A 15475-nucleotide genomic window follows, 5' to 3' on the forward strand; every position below is an offset into this window, starting at 1 on the left:
AGCCTTAACTGATAGCAGCAGCCAAATTCAGTGCCTTGTCAGAGTCACTGAGCTAGAACGTGTAAACAAGGCTTCAAAGGCACATTTCTATATTAAAAATCATGGCTCTATCTACCCGATCAGCATTTTGTAAAGCGTGTTTGCTGTGTATGCAGAGCAGTGGATCCACAGGATATTAATAGCTATTACTGGAAAAACCGGTTTGGTGATGAAATGAGTTCGAGAACATTCAGCATATAAGAATTTTAACAAGCTTCTTTATGGAAGAACTTTTCAGAGATTTCATAAGCAAACAATATCCAACACTGAGAGAAGCACTTCTTCCTTCACAAGGACAACAGAGGAACAAAGTGCAACCAAACAACAATGATGCAACTATTGTTTATTGCGTATGTATTACAGGCCAGCACTTTACACAAACATACATTCATGCAAAGTACAAACTATGTAATATATAAACATGTATGTGTGTGTGATTTAATCTTTGTAATAACCTTGGAAGATAGTTGTTATTATCTCCATTTTGCAGTTGAGAAAAACTGAAGGATTTAAAGACCTTAACAATTAGCCTGAAGTTATGCAGCTTCTACGTAGCAGACTCAAAGGCTTTGACTCCAAAATTTGTGTTTTCTTAGACATTCTACTGCCACCCTGGAGTCTTAGACTGCACAAAAGCTGGCTGAAAGTATCTCTGGTGGATTCAAGAATTTGAATAACAAACCAGAACAGTATTAATTCCAAATGATTTGGGAAACAAGCCTGTAAAACAAAATAAACTATGAAGATGCTTAGGTTTGCAAGGTCGATTTTGGTTCGGTTGTTTTGTGAGCGCAGTATGTATCCAACTATCTTGCAGGTTTCTACTAATTATGAAAAGCATACCATTTTCTGAGTTTTTTTCATAGAAAATACATTTTACTCATTTTTTTCATTCAACTGAGAGCATATGCAATGATCCTCTGTATAATCTGAACCCAACAAGGCAAGGATCTGGGATTATGTCAGCCTTGCCTTCTTACCACATGACTGGTTGGGGTTGTCTGTTCTATAGCCACAAACACTTAACCCAGTCAAATTTATTCCATGCTCATAGGGGCTGACTTACTAGGAGGAACTTCTTGAGCAAAATGCATAAAAATACAAGATGAATATGAAAGGGAGACCCGGGTGGCAGATTCCATGTGTTATTTTTAGTTAGCCCACCAAAATCTTTGCCCTTATAAACAGCACCTATCTGGATTCAGCCTTATTGCTTTAGAGAAGCTGATTAAATAAGAAAGGAGTTTTGCCACTAATAGGCAATGCCCAACAAAAGTGAGGCTCTTGTGGCTCATCTCAAAAGGAAAAGCTACAAGAAAGCACTGAATTTGCAAAGAAGTGAACCTCATAAATTGTGCACAAAATGATTTTGAAGATTCAGATAAAAAGCTCAGTTCCAGCATGACCATCTGTTATTTCCCCCTAAAAGAAGATAACTAGTAGTAGTTTATGAAAGCAATAAAATGGTTCCAGAGCTTAAAGGGAATAGCAGGGACTTCCAGTTACAAATCAGGGAACATGCAGGCTGACATCCAACTGAGTATGCTTCCATCACCCCCTGCATTGCCTCTCCAGTCAGAAACAAAGATTCTTCTGGTTACTGCTGTCTGATCCACTTTTTTTCCTCCCTCAAAAGGATTATGATTGGACATCAAACCCGCTGTCCCTCTTTCCTTCTGTTGATGTACACTGCTTAATTTTTTTTAATCTGGCCACCTTTTCCCTACACATATATTATCTTTGACCCCTTCCATCTCACTCTGTCTCAGCCTCTTCCAATTCTTACCACTTTTCTTAGATCTCCACCCCAACCCCACCATTTGATTTAGTAAGCCAAGACTGAAATCATATCCTGACTAGTCAGGATGAGAAGTTAATGATATACCTGGTCAAAAAGAAGAAAGTTTAACCATAAACCAGAGAAATCCAGTCCTGAAACTGAAATAAAGGGCTCCCATAGTTTCTCCCCCAGAGCTTCCTTCCAGCTCCTTAATTGAGCTTTGCAATCAAGAGTTTGGGCCAAGACTTGTGCTGCTTGGACTGTAATCTTGGCTCTGCACTTGCTGGATATCTGACCATGGGTAAGCTACTTGACCTTTAAATCCCTCAATTTCCTCCTTGGTAAATTGTGTACAATAATGTACCTTCCTCTTGGGATTGTTAGGATTAAATGAAATAACTTATTTAAAGTGTATAACTCAATGCCTCACAAATTTTTAAGTCCACAATTAATGTTATTCATCATTATCAGTAGCAGCAGCCGCTACATCGTTCTCCAATTAAACTGTTATTTTTTGCCCTTACCATCCTTTTGTAGTAATTACTGACTGCAACTACATTTTTTCTATTCTTTTATTACAAACATACACTGAAATTACTTAAATAGTAATAGGAGCCTAGCTTTGGACAATGACAATGTAAAGCAAGGGGAAGACCCAGGCTACCTGGTGGGTACCTGGCTCAGGGCCTGACCTTCAGATTACAGGCTCTGCTTGAGGTCTGATTTTGTCAGCTTGCTAAGAATGGACCCATCTCTCGGGGTACATTTGAATTAATCAAACTCAGGAAACATTTATAGCACTGCAACACCTATCTTTTAATTTACAATAATAAACATAATTGTGACAGAGCTGTAATACTTGTGGCAACAAACCAGAGAAATGTCTCCCTGTAGACCTATATAAGAAGCCCAATTTTAACCAGAAGTTATTAGGCGAGTATGCAAAGAAAACAAGAGAGTTAGCTGATTTTCGTTACACGACCTAAAACAGGCTGATGGATCTATCTTCCGAGAGACAGACCCTTCAGTCATCATTGGCCAAAGCTCCCTCTAGAATATGGATTACCACCTTGGATGCTGCCAATGGTTGTTCAATTGGGTTAATTTCTCACTTCTTCCAGGGCTAAGAATTTGCTGAGTGTTCCTTCTTTGAGTAACATTCTTATAGGCCCAAAAGCTATTTTGCTTCTTAGTGGTAACTTTACATATCTCTGTTCTGATCAATTTTATACTAATTTGATATTTGCATTCCCTAGGGAGAATTTTCTTTTGCTTATACAGAAGCTCTTGGGTTGAACTTGAACATACTAACGGCATTTAGTATTTCCATTACTTCACAGGAAAAATAGGCATATGGGAAGATGGGAGCTACTGAGGGTCCAATTATGTATCATATAACTTTACAGGAAAATTAACTTCAAGTTCCAAGTAAATAACTTTACAAATGTATTTGACACTTGCTCCCATACCCTCCATCTCTATTAATAAAATGGCATTGTGCTAATTTCATTTTTAAGCCAAAGAGTTTCTATGTCTAACATATCTCTTCTCAATGATAAAGAGGTCATTCGAATTTTTGGCATAAATGTGGCAAAAAGAAAAAGGTGACACTTGTACCGCCTACACAATCTGCAAATCACAGTTAAGAGTTGGCAATAACATGAGAAAATTTTTAATTTAAAGGGTTAACTGAAACAAATCAAGATTAAAAGTAATATATTCAGAATATAGGCAGTATAGCATAGGATTAAGCTTTGCTGTGACACTTACTGCCTGGGGCAGATGCCTCACTCTGCCGTGTCAAATCAGAAAAGCCTTTTGCTTCAATTTCTTCATCTGGGAAATGGGAAGACTATGCCTAGGCCACAGATTGTAATGAGGATGAAATGAGTTAATAGTTAATATCAGTAAAGTATTTAGAACAGGAACTGGCACATAATAATCACTCAAAAACTGTTAGCTCACTGTCATCTTCACAACAAAAATACTTAAAAAACTAAAGAGAATATATCCAGATATTATTATCTGCCTCTGCAAGGGCCTTTCTTTCTCTTTATAGTATCCTGTGCTTTTTCCAAATTTTGCATAATGCCCATATACTACTCAAATAATCAAAAAAAGAATAAACTTTTCAAAAAAATTATTATTTCAGTTGGTAACTTTTAATCTGAAATAACATTTGCCCAAAAGCCCCTTTAATGATGCCATTTTAGATTTATAACTGCATCACTTTTCTACTGCTGCAATAACTACTTACCACAAATGTAGCGGCTTAAAATGATACAAATGCATTATCTTACAGTTACACGGGTCTGAAGTCTAACACAGGTCTCAGTGTGCTAAAATCAAGATATGAGCAGGGCTACATTCCTTTCTGGAATGGGAGACCACTGATCAGAGCTGTATTGCCTAAAATGGTAACTGTAGCCATACACAGCTATTTAAACTAATTACAGTCGAATAATATTACTACTTCAGCTCTTCCATCACTCTGGTCACATTTCGCATTCGGTCGCCATGTGTGGCCAGTGCCTTCTGCATGGAACAGCACAGATGTAAAACATTCTCATCACTGCAGAAAGTATGGACAGTGCTGAGCTAGAGGTGTGACTCTACTGACTTCCTCACTGGTGTTCTTTTTTTTTTTTTTTATTGCATTTTGGGTTTTGGGGTACATGTGAAAAACATGCAAGGTTGTTGCATAGGTACATATGTGGCAGTGTGATTTGCTGCCTTCCTCCCCTTCACCTATATCTGGCATTTCTCCCCATGCTATCCCTCCCCAACTCCCCACCCCCCTCTATCCCCCCCTCTCCCCCCCAACAGACCCCAGTGTATAGTGCTCCCCTCCCTGTGTCCATGTGTTCTCATTGTTCAACACCCACCTATGAGTGAGAACATGTGGTGTTTGATTTTATGTTCTTGTGTCAGTTTGCTGAGAATGATGGTTTCCAGGTTCATCCATGTCCCTACAAAGGACGCGAACTCATCGTTTTTGATGGCTGCATAATATTCCATGGTGTATATGTGCCACATTTTTCCTGTCCAGTCTATCATCGATGGGCATTTGGGTTGGTTCCAGGTCTTTGCTATTGTAAACTGTGCTGCAATGAACATTCGTGTGCATGTGTCCTTATAGTAGAGCGATTTATAATCCTTTGGATATATACCCAGTAATGGGATTGCTGGGTCAAATGGAATTTCTATTTCTAGGTCCTTGAGGAATCGCCACACTGTTTTCCACAATGGTTGAACTAATTTACACTCCCACCAACAGTGTAAAAGTGTTCCTATTTCTCCACATCCTCTCCAGCATCTGTTGTCTCCAGTTTTTTTAATGATCGCCATTCTAACTGGCGTGAGATGGTATCTCAACGTAGTTTTGATTTGCATTTCCCTAATGACCAGTGATGATGAGCATTTTTTCATATGTTTGTTGGCCTCATGTATGTCTTCTTTTGTAAAGTACCTGTTCATATCCTTTGCCCATTTTTGAATGGGCTTGTTTGTTTTTTTCTTGTAAATCTTTTTTAGCTCGTTGTAAATTCTGGATATCAGCCCTTTGTCTGACAGGTAGGCTGCAAAATTTTTTTCCCATTCTGTTGGTTGCTGATTCACTCTACTGACTGTTTCTTTCGCCGTGCAGAAGCTGTGGAGTTTGATCAGGTCCCATTTGTCTATTTTGGCTTTTGTTGCCAATGCTTTTGGTGTTTTGGTCATGAAGTCCTTGCCTACGCCTATGTCCTGAATGGTTTTGCCTAGGTTTTCTTCTAGGGTTTTTATGGTGTTAGGTCTTATGTTTAAGTCTTTAATCCATCTGGAGTCAATTTTAGTGTAAGGTGTCAGGAAGGGGTCAAGTTTCTGCTTTCTGTATATGGCTAGCCAGTTTTCCCAACACCACTTATTGAACAGGGATTCCTTTCCCCATTGCTTGTTTTTGTCAGGTTTGTCAAAGATCGGGTGGTTGTAGATATGTTGTGTCACCTCCGACGCCTCTGTTCTGTTCCATTGATCTATATCTCTGTTTTGGTACCAGTACCATGCTGTTTTGATTACTGTAGCCTTGTAGTATAGTTTGATGTCAGGTAGTGTGATGCCTCCTGCTTGGTGTTCTGATGCTTCAGTGGCCCATTATCTTTTCAGATACAAATGGGCTCAGGTCAATCTCCTGTTTAAAATTTTTCTCTGGTTTCTATTGCTTATAACATTTTTCCAACATTTTAAAGCTATATAACTCAAACCAAATCTTATATATAAATCATAAAATGTAGCTTCTCTAGTTATAACTAGGGGCTTTGAGACCTCCATTAACTCCATTCCATTGTAAACCTCTGAGCACTTGGATACTACCTGTCTAAAAGACAAAGTGAAACTCCTTATCATGGCATAAAAAACTGTTCTTCATCTAGTCCCAGCCTCTGTGCTCTTCCCCAGAGACTGCTCCGCTACTCCCTTCACCCTTCTGTAACTTCATGCATGAAATCCCCTCTACTGAAATGTCTTTCTCTCTCTCTATTTTCTGAGACCCAGTCTCATTCTGTCACCCAGGCTGGAGTGCTGTGATGTGATCTAGGCTCACTGCAACCTGTTCAAGTGATTCTTGTGCCTCAGCCTCCTGAGTAGCTGGGATTACAGATATATGCCACTACACCCAGCTAATTGTTGTATTTTTAATAAAGATGGGGTTTCACCATGTTGGTTGGGCTGATCTTGAACTCCTGACTTTATGTGATCCACCCGCCTTGGCCTCCCAAAGTGCTGAGATTACAGGCGTGAGCCACCGCACCTGGCCTCTTTCTTTCTTTTCTACCTACAAAACTCCTCCTTGGCCTTTAACCTCCAACTCCATGTTTGCCACAGAGAAAAGCCTCCTGGTAGATATTTTCACCCAGGCCAGGTGCTCTCATACTGAGAGTAATGACATGGATAGACTCTTAAAGACTTTTCTGTGAATCCCCAAAATTGTATACATAATTTTATGTGTAGGTACATTTAGAAGGTAGATGCTTCCTGGTTTTCCTACAATTATTAACTGGCCAGTGACCCCAAAAGTTAAGGAACAGTGCTAGAGAAATTTCAGGGTTCAAACAGGAGTCCCTTCAGCACTTTCTGAATCCTCTTTTAATCTCAGGGTTTTTTAAAATGCCTTATTATTAAAAATAAGACATGCTTAATAATAAACATGCCTTATTATTTTAAAATTTTTTTACATAAATACAGTCATATACTGCATAATGATGTTTTGGTCAATGATGGACTGCATGTAAAATGGTGGTCCTATAAGATTGTAATACCATATTTTTACTGAACCTTTTCTATGTTGAGATATGTATAGGTACATAAATAAATACTTACCATTGTGTTATACAGCATTTAGTAAAGTAGCATACTGTGCAGGTTTGTAAGCAGGAGTGACAGGCTATAGCACAGAGCCTAGGTATGTAGTAGGCATATATCATCTAGCTTCGTGTAAGATACTCTATGATATTCGCACAATGATTAAACTGCATAATGATGCATTTCTCAGAATGTATCCCTGTCCTTAAGCATTGCAGGACTGTGTCTGTAGTCAGTTCTGCAGTCTTGTCTTCAGGTTAGAAGCATATGCCCCATTCTGGTTCATTCTCTCATGACATAGAATGCCAGGTACTCCAACATATGTTCTCTATAAGAAAAAAAGAAAGGTAAGGCAATGTATATCTTTGAACTAGGAAAATAGTTCTACCATTGTTAAGGCAACTCTGTACACTTTGGAAGGCACTACTAACAGCATTTACAGAGCTCTTCCACATGCCAGGTACAGTGTGAAGTGGTTTACATACAGTATCTTAATTAAGCCTCAAATCCCTTAAGAAGTATTATCTCAACTTTTACAGATGAGAAAACAGGCTTAAGTTACATAGCTAGTAAATAGCACACTGGGATTCGAGCCCAGGTCATCCAGTATGTGGATACTGAATCCACTGCATTCTTGTAGTGTTCTTAGTTCTACTTGAATAATCACTGTGAAGGACCTCTCTTAAAGTGACACTGTCTAAACTTAAAGATCCCAAAGAAAAGTGTAAAGATTTTAGCCTAAATGTTAAAAATCATTCCCTTTTAAAATGAAGGCAAAGGCTAGCATTATATAGTGACTATATGTTGGACAAAAACATATCATGAATCCACAAATAAGTCTGTCACTCACTGCCTATATTCCTCTGGGAAAGTTCCTTAAACTCTCAGTACACAGTCTCCTGATATGCATAATGGGGATCATAAAAATACTTGGTTCTTGGAAAATAAATTAAAGAACATAGGTATGATGGTTGATTTTAGGTGTCTACTTGACTGGGCTAAGGGATGCCTGGATAGCTGGTGAAACATTATTTTCAGATATGTCTGTGAGGGTGTTTTGAGGAGATATTAGCATTTGAATGGGCAGACTGAGTAACAACCACCCTTACCAATGTGAGTGGGCATTGTCCAATCCCCTGAGGGTCCAAATAAAACAAAAAAGCAGAGGAAGGGTGAATCTGTTCTCTTTAGTTGGCTTATGACATCAGTCTTCTGCCCTTGCATATTGGCATTCCCAGTTCTTGGGCCTTTGGACGCAAAACTGAATTATCTACTGGCTTCCCATGTCCTCTGGCCTGCCAACTGCAAGTTGTAGGACTTTTCAGCCTCCAGAATTGTGTGAGACAATTCCTATACTAAATTTCCTCATAGATACATAGATGGATAGCCAGGCAGGCAGGCAGACAAACATACAGAAAGAGCCTACTGATTGTGTCTCTCTGGAGAACCCTGACTAATGCAATGATAAAATACATGTTAGTAATAATCATTGTTGCTGGAAAACAGGTTTGACGAGGATGAATGTTCTTTCTGATTTATTGTTCTTCCTAAGTGAGCTAAGATAGCTGAGCTGAAGGTTGTTAAGACTGCCTGCTCTAACCTGAAAAGTTATTTCATAAAAGGCATTTTACAACTTTTGAGTTAAAGCAAGGCTATCCTGTAATTTTCAATGAAGAATTTTGCATACTTCTATTAATGCTTGACATTCTAAAACCATGCAACACACTTTCCATTCCTCCAGCCTCCCCAACTGTCTACTTCCTATCCCTTAAACATACTGAACTCATTCCTGACTTCTAGATTTAGCTCCTGAGTGTTTCATTCCCTACATGGAATACTTTTATCTTTGCATATTCAAACTTACCTAATCTTCACATTTTGTCCCAAGCCCCATCTTACATTCAGATGTTAAGACTTCTCCAATTCTCGCCATCTCCAGTCATGCTGCTTACCTCTGTGCATATTCCAGCAATAGTGAATTAATGTATTCTAGGTGCTAGGCAGTATGCTGGGCACTGGAGATGCAGCAGTGAACAAAACAGATGAATGGTAAACCAGGCAGAGCAACAACCAGACAAAAATTAAGAAGATATTTCTACAGTAAAAGGTAATATGGCAAGCTTACCAAGACAGACTATCAGGATAAGAAGAGATCTCACTGAGTTTCCCGAGACCTGGGGTGATGTCAGATTGGGTCAGACCTCACTGTGAGCTGTCCTTGGAAAGAATCAAGTTTTGAGACTAGCAGTTACTGCTACCCTGTGAAGTGTAGATAGAAATAAACCAGTACACACACACTTTATTGTGGGTAAGTCTGAAGTTATGCAAAGTCTATACTCTCCTCTCAAGATTTAGAGTACTGTACCACTAATGATATATGTACTTTGCCTCCTTTATAAAATGAACAAGTCTTTTTAAGTTATGGTTGTTACGGCTCTTTCAATACATCGTATCAACGCTATCTTTCTTCAAGCAGCATAAAGTGAACTTTGAAGTGTTTTATTCTGATGATGTCCTTAGAAAGATATCCATTTGTTAAGTATCTCTCATGTAATTTTCAGTCTAAAGTCCATCATCTGTAGACAGAAGTGAAGACAGCACAGTGGGAAAGAGGCCTAAAGCTGTTATATTAAACAAATAGCTAGTTACAAGTGCTGGTGAGGGAGAGCTTTTCCATTTGTCTTTTCATACAAAGACTGGCTTGTCACTGCAGCATTTGTGTCCCTAATCTGATTAGCTAGAGGGGTGTCCAGAAATCCCCTAGCTATAATAGCCACTTGCAAACTCCAAGTATATCAAAACAATGATTAATAAAATATATCTATAAGCACATTTACAGTCACAGGGGGTTAAGAGGGAAATGAAATACCAGCTATTGCAAACTCCTTTCCCCCAGAATTCATAATTTATTTACCTTGTCTGTCCTGTTCCCGGTGTGGCAACAATCAATTGCATTCAATGTCAACTCTTAGTACAACAGTCTACTGTGCTTGCATTTCTAGCTCTACACACTAAAAATTCTATAAACACTTTCCAGAAAACATCAGCGTCTACGTATTAGTTATCCAGGTGAAATATAATTGTTAGTAGGAAACAATCTGGGGGCCTAATCTTCCCTGTAAAAGTGTCCTTAAAGAGAAGTATATTAATCAGGGTAGGCTAAGTGAGCAAAGAACCCCAAAACCTTAATGACTTAATATAACCAACAATTATTTCTCATTTATGCCAAATGCAACATGGATATTCCTGGACTGGCTGCTCTCCTGTGTGGCTATCCTCTAAGCACAAACTAAGGGATCTGAGTTCCTTCCATCTTTTACTGCTTGCAACTGCAGCAAGATATACCACTGTTTTCATGGAATAAAATGAGTGTAGGCATGGCTTACCAGAAATTTAACCATCTCTTCCAAATAACACATCATAATTTAGGTTCACATTAAATAAGTCCAAAATAGTCAAAGGCCTTACCTAAATTCAAGAGCCTTGGGAAATGTAAAACCCAGCTAAATAGCACTCAACCTCATAGAAAGGGAATGCCAAGTTGCTGGTGATCAGCTAGCCATCTCTGTCCTGAGGACTAATGAAGACATACTTTAAAAAAAAAAAAAAAAAGCAACAACATACACATGATCATCTACCGATCTCAACTCTTACCAATCCTCCAGCAGATTATCAATGCATAGCTCCTAAGCACTCATGGTAATACAGTCCCAGTTTAAAGGCAGGGCCTTAGAAGGCCAACAAATGTAGTTTCAAATTCTAACCTATCACTTAGCCATGATGTGACTTCATGCAGATAACATATCCCCTCTATGCTTCACCTGAGCAATGGAGATAAACAGTCATATTTTATTCATAATGTTGTTGTGAAAATTAAATGATGGGGCATGTCAATAAAGATACCCCCAAAATGAGAACAGAGGTTATTTAATTAGAACTTGATATAACAAGGAGTCAGCCACTGTCAATTGCATTTGGCAGAGTCAAAGTCAGGCAGGGAATGAGAAAACTTTATAATGAAAAAAGAGAAGGCTTCAGGTATGCTTTGATTAGAGGCTGCTGGCACGGGGAAGCCAGAGATGGGCTAACCAGGAGCAGACATCTTAAGCGATTGGCTTGTGAAGCATATTGGACTTTCTCTGTTTGATCCTCAGTTCTAAGTGGCAACAATTAGGGGAGCAGCAGTCACTGTCTAAGTCTTGATGACAATGGGCTGATGCTACAGAGCTTGTGGTTTGGTGGTCCTGGGTTGGTGGCTGTGGAGTTCATGAGTCACTGTTCTACTGTCACATGTGGCCTGACCCTTGTCCCTTTGCATGCTCAATCTCTCATGAGTCATTGTTTTTTTCCAAATTGGATGGTGGGTCTACACTTCTTTCACACAGACAAAGATGATCTTCCCAGTTCTCCACTCCTACGGAAGAAATTTGATCAGAATTTTTATGTTCTTAAGCCTGGTATTAAGGGATGATGGGCAGGGAGAATACAAGACAACAGCTTTAAATTCTGTGCTGTCTGGCAAAGCCAGGTCTACCACTAAGCTACACTGCATAGAGCAAATCTCTCCACAGCCAGGTGAAGCCACTATTAAAGAGCAATAATGTGTTCTACAGTGTGTGAATGAATGGGCTTTCCAGGATGCTAGAGAGCTGAGGGCACGGAAAGAGTGCTCAGAAATGCCTACACACTGATTGCTTTTTTCCCCAGGTGAGGATGGAATGCTCTGACCTGAGTTTGGCTCAACAACCAGCAGAGTCTAAAGTTTGCAAATATCTCCTTGAAGAATTAAGTATTGAGTATATAGATTCTTTCTGAATGGTGATGAAAGGCACAAGATAAAGTGACTCTAACCCAGCACAAACTTAAGCTTCTTGGATCCTGCAATGCCTTACCTCACATGGATAATGTTACATGGATAATGTTACCAGTAGCTACATGCCCCCACCTCACCCATTAGAGACTCTGGGGTCCAAGTGAAGCAGCAGGAAGATATTCGGCAGCTGCTTTTGCTCTGTGTAGCCATATTGCTTTTGGTAAGTTTCTGTATCCTTGACTAAGTCTCAAACTTACAGTGTGTGTGTGTGTGTGTGTGTGTGTGTGTGTGTGCACATGCACATTTGCACTCTAGGGTTCAGATGGTTTTTATCACTAAAATATAAACCACTTGTGGTTATGTAGGTGTCCTGGGTCAGACCACAAGTGGTGGCCAGTCTCAGCCACAAGCCTCAAAAGAGACATGCAGCACATTCGAAGAAAGCAACCAGGACAAAGGAAGACTTAAATAAATGACACATGAGAATGAATAGTTGAAGGATGAAAGGAAGGAAGGAACTAAAGATGTTAAACCTGGAGAAAGCTGAGTTCCTGCTAAAAGCACCAACCAAAAATTGAATGTTTTCCCGGATTGGCAGGAGGCAAACTGGTTAAGTCTCTATTGCAGGACATATTTGAGAAAATATAACAATACTATGTTTGAAATGTTAATTGACTCCTTCTGTGCACCTCTAAGACTTTTCTTTTCTTGTCCCTCTTAGCCCTTGATTCTTCGCAAGCAGCCAAGTTGCCTTTCCTCATTGCCTCGGGGAAGGGATGAGCACAAAGCAGAGGAAAATGGAGCCCTTTCTTACATTTGTATTCCAAAGCTTAGACTCTTCAGGGAATGAGAAGGGGGAAAAAACTCTCCCACTACACTAGAAACCAAAATCCTGCTCTGAGGCGGAAGTTGAAGACAGACTTGGAGGTTTTTGAACTCAGAGTCTGTGAATCTCAGGATGACAGCATTTACCTGGAGAGACCCTGTAGGCAAGAACCGAGTCAACATTTGCAGATGGTCCAAATTTCCCTGGAACAAGGTCCGGACACTACCTGTGCCTCAGGGGGCTGCATTCTGCCTGCTTCAGTACTTCAAGTACATGGATGCCTGACCTGGAGGCAAGAAGTCTGCGTGGGGCCAAGACTTCAGGCAGCCCCTGGAAGACTCACCTCCTGAAGGAAACTCACTTCCACTACAGCCTCACAACATCTCAGATGCTTTAGACTTCAGAGATTAAAGGGTGGGGAGTGGAATGCTAAGCACCTAGCAACATAAATTTGGTAATAAAAAGAAAGACCTACCTACTATGGTTTGGCAGAGCAGAAGAGACCAACTCCACATCCCCCTGAGCCAGGAAAGTAAAAAATTACACCCACAGGCTGAATGATCACTTGGCATGGGGTTATGGAGAGGAAATCAAATTAGGAGTCTGTGTTGGGGTTCTCCAGAGAAACAGAACCTATACAGTGTGTGCATGTGTGCATGTGTGTGCATGTGTGTGTGTGTGTGAAGAGACTTACTATAAAGAACTTGCTCATGTGATTACAAATGCTAAAAAGTCCTAACAGCTGCAGGGTGAGGTGAGTCGGCAAGCTCAGAGACCCAGAGGAAATGATATAGTTACAGTCTCAGTTCAAAGGCCTGTGAATCAGAAGAGCTGATAGTGTAGATCCAGTCAGAAGGTCAGCAAGCTCAAGACTCAGGAAGAGCTGAGGTTTCAGTTCAAGTCCAAAGGCAGAGAAAAGCCAGCATCTCAGTTCTAATGCAGTCAGGCAGGAGGAAGTCTTTCTTACTTGGGGGAAGTTCAGAGTTTTTTCTTTTATTTCAAGCCTTCAATTGCTTGGATGAGGCCAGTCTACATTAGAAGATGATCTGCTTTATTCAGTTCATCAATTCAAATACCAATCTCCTCCAGAAATACCCTCACAGACATGCCCAGAGTAATGTTTGACCAACTTCCTGGGTACTCTGTGGCCTAGTTGACTTGTAAAATTAACTATCTACAGGGTCTCAATGGGATGATGATGAAGGCCTTTCGAAACACAGATCTAGAGTGTTTCATCAGGAGGGGATACAGGCATCCAGAACTTGGAAAGAAAGAAAAGGCACTGGGGAATTTGTTGAGGCTTATTTATGTTTGCCTAATCTTGCTGATGTTTCTTTCTAGAAACAGTTGAGTGTAGACAGTCTGTGTTAATCTTCAGTGGAGCATCCAGCTATGGCCTAAGTGCTTAGCACACTTTTATAGTTAAATCCATGTCATTTATCTAGCATAAACCAATTTTTTAGAGACATGAATAGAAAAAAATTTCCAAGGCTATACAAATTGTTCTTCTGTCTTTCCTGATAACCTGATCTTCTGGACCTAGTCAAGTCAGTACAACATAGTGATTAAAATCACGTTCTAGAATATATAGGCCCAGATTCACACCTAGGCTCTGCCAAGACATCCACAATGAACTTCAGCAAATTATTTAAAATCTTTGAACCTCAGTTTCCACATCTCCAAAGGTAAAGATAGTGACCTGGCTTATATTCATTAAATCAGAGGATTCCAGTAAATAACTTAGCACTGTATTTGCCACAGTGGCCATAATAACTTGGATGCAGTTCTTTAAAATGTGCTGCCAGCATTGCCGTGAAATCTTTTAAAAACACTTCCTCTACTCATTCTTTCTCTTCCTCTTGCATCCCATAACTTAACCATCCACAACATAACTACCACTGATTTTCAAGGTTAGCAGGTAGACTTCTGGCTGAAATACTGGAGATAATTTCCCCAGAAATCCAGGAAGCCCATTTACAAAGGACAGGTATTTGACTTGCATGCCAGAAAGGTGGAAACCAGAGAACAAAGATAAATAATCCTATTTCCTACTTCAAATTAAAGCTTTGTGTGCATGCATGTGCACCAAAAAATACCTACTTAATCAGAAGCATTCAATTAAGATTAGAAAAAGTAAAATACAGCCTCAGGACTGAGGAAAACACAGTAAACAAGCAGTTATTTCTACAAAATCCAACCTCGTGACAATGCTCAATATCAATGATGTGTGGATATAAGCAATTTCAGAAAGTAGAATAATTGCACCATTTGACAATGATGCAAATGATCTCTCCTTCACTATGTTGGTTTATCTCTGGCTTTGAGTCTGGAATTTTCCACAGAGAAAAGACTCAAGAAAGATGTTGCCTTGACTGCTTTTAAAGATAGATACCCTAATAAATTTCTAGATGCAAATTTTCTGTCACATAAAGAAAATGGCAGGTCAGCTATAGTCTAATATTATTCTAATCTACACTGGTTTCAACCAATGGTTTAAAGAGGTAATAACTTTGATACGATAGTTTCTTTTATTTTCTTTTTTTTTTTTTTTTGAGACGGAGTTTCGCTCTTGTTACCCAGGCTGGAGTGCAATGGCGCGATCTCGGCTCACCGCAACTTCTGCCTCCTGGGTTCAGGCAATTCTCCTGCCTCAGCCTCCTTAGTAGCTGGGATTACAAGC

At 39.7% G+C, this 15475-nt stretch overlaps 1 long non-coding RNA gene across 1 annotated transcript; it reads left to right on the forward strand.

The window, feature by feature from the left end:
• The first annotated feature begins 2047 nt into the window (after positions 1–2047).
• On the forward strand, positions 2048–15253 carry LOC105734260 (uncharacterized). The gene is made up of 3 exons (XR_001111459.3): positions 2048–2120; positions 11864–12189; positions 12691–15253. It is a non-coding gene; the product is annotated as an uncharacterized LOC105734260 (long non-coding RNA).
• Positions 15254–15475: the final 222 nt, after the last annotated feature.

This window comes from Aotus nancymaae, unplaced genomic scaffold (genome assembly GCF_030222135.1).
Source record: "Aotus nancymaae isolate 86718 unplaced genomic scaffold, 86718_ANA_hifiasm-v0.15.2.pri h1tg000141l, whole genome shotgun sequence".
Taxonomy (NCBI): domain Eukaryota; kingdom Metazoa; phylum Chordata; class Mammalia; order Primates; family Aotidae; genus Aotus; species Aotus nancymaae.